The sequence below is a fragment of the Arachis duranensis genome, chromosome 10 (genome assembly GCF_000817695.3).
Source record: "Arachis duranensis cultivar V14167 chromosome 10, aradu.V14167.gnm2.J7QH, whole genome shotgun sequence".
In the NCBI taxonomy this organism is placed as follows: domain Eukaryota; kingdom Viridiplantae; phylum Streptophyta; class Magnoliopsida; order Fabales; family Fabaceae; genus Arachis; species Arachis duranensis.
This window is the reverse complement of record NC_029781.3, coordinates 42,188,977-42,191,280: the sequence shown is the minus strand read 5'-3', so window position 1 is coordinate 42,191,280 and position 2,304 is coordinate 42,188,977.

Here is a 2,304-nt window from a genome sequence, read left to right as displayed (position 1 = left end):
CTTGTGCCAGTTCCGGCGTTTAACGCTGGGAATTCTGATGGTGACTTTGAACACCGGTTTGGGCCATCAAATTATGGGCAAAGTATGGACTATCATATATTGCTGGAAAGCCCAGGATGTCTACTTTCCAACGCCGTTGAGAGCGCGCCAATGGAGCTTGTGTAGCTCCAGAAAATCCTTTTCGAGTGCAGGGAGGTCAGAATCCAACAGCATCTGCAGTCCTTTTTAGTCTCTAAATCAGATTTTTGCTCAGGTCCCTCAATTTCAGCCAGAAAATACCTGAAATCACAGAAAAACACACAAACTCATAGTAAAGTCCAGAAAAGTGAATTTTAACTAAAAACTAATAATAATATTCTAAAAACTAACTAGATCATACTAAAAACATACTAAAAACAATGCCAAAAAGCGTACAAATTATCCGCTCATCACAACACCAAACTTAAATTGTTGCTTGTCCTCAAGCAACTGAAAATCAAACAAGATAAAAAGAAGAGAATATACAATGAATTCCAAAAACATCTATGAAGATCAGTATTAATTAGATGAGCGGGGCTTTTAACTTTTTGCCTGAAGATCAGTATTAATTAGATGAGCGGGGCTTTTAGCTTTTTGCCTCTGAACAGTTTTGGCGTCTCACTCTATCCTTTGAAATTCAGAATGATTAGCTTCTTTAGGAACTCAGAATCTGGATAGTGTCATTGATTCTCCTAGTTAAGTATGATGATTCTTGAACACAGCTACTTATTGAGTCTTGGCCGTGGCCCAAAGCACTCTGTCTTCCAGTATTATCACCGGATACATACATGCCACAGACACATAATTGGGTGAACCCTTTCAGATTGTGACTCAGCTTTGCTAGAGTCCCCAATTAGAGGTGTCCAGGGTTCTTAAGCACACTCTTTTTGCCTTGGATCACAACTTTATTTCTTTCTTTTTCTTTCTTTTTCTTTTTCTTTTTCTTCTTTTTTTTGTTTTTTTTTGTATTCACTGCTTTTTCTTGCTTCAAGAATCATTTTTATGATTTTTCAGATCCTCAGTAACATGTCTCCTTTTTCATCATTCTTTCAAGAACAAACATTCATGAACCACAAATTCAAGATACATATGCACTGTTTAAGCATACATTCAGAAAACAAAAGTATTGCCACCACATCAAAATAATTAATCTGTTATAAAATTCAAAATTCATGCAATTCTTTTCTTTTTCAATTAAGAACTTTTTTCATTTAAGAGAGGTGATGGATTCATAGGACATTCATAAATTTAAGGCATAGACACTAAGACACTAATGATCACAAGACACAAACATAGATAAACATAAGCATGATTTTTCGAAAAACAGGAAAATAAAGAACAAGGAAATTAAAGAACGGGTCCACCTTAGTGATGGTGGCTTGTTCTTCCTCTTGAAGATCCTATGGAGTGCTTGAGCTCCTCAATGTATCTTCCTTGTCTTTGTTGCTCCTCTCTCATGATTCTTTGATCTTCTCTAATTTCATGGAGGAGAACAGAGTGTTCTTGGTGCTCCACCCTTAGTTGTCCCATGTTGGAACTCAATTCTCCTAGGGAGGTATTTAGTTGCTCCCAATAGTTTTTTGGAGGAAAGTGCATCCCTTGAGGCATCTCAGGGATTTGATGATGAGAGGGGTCTCTTGTTTGCTCCATCCTCTTCTTAGTAATAGGCTTGTCCTCATCAATGGGGATGTCTCCCTCTATGTCAACTCCAACTGAATAACAGAGGTGACAAATGAGATGAGGAAAGGCTAACCTTGCCAAGGTAGAGGACTTGTCCGCCACCTTATAAAGTTCTTGGGATATCACCTCATGAACTTCTATTTCTTCTCCAATCATGATGCTATGAATCATGATAGCCCGGTCTATAGTAACTTCAGACCGGTTGCTAGTGGGAATGATTGAGCGTTGGGTAAACTCCAACCATCCTCTAGCCACGGGTTTGAGGTCATGCCTTCTCAGTTGAACCGGCCTCCCTCTTGAATCTCTCTTCCATTGGGCGCCCTCTTCACATATGACTGTGAGGACTTGGTCCAACCTTTGATCAAAGTTGACCCTTCTAGTGTAAGGATGTTCATCTCCTTGCATCATGGGCAAGTTGAATGCCAACCTTACATTTTCCGGACTAATCCAAGTATTTCCCCCGAACCATAGTAAGCCAATTCTTTGGATCCGGGTTCACACTTTGGTCATGGTTCTTGGTGATCCATGCATTGGCATAGAACTCTTGAACCATTAAGATTCTGACTTGTTGAATGGGGTTGGTAAGAACTTCCCAACCTCTTCTTC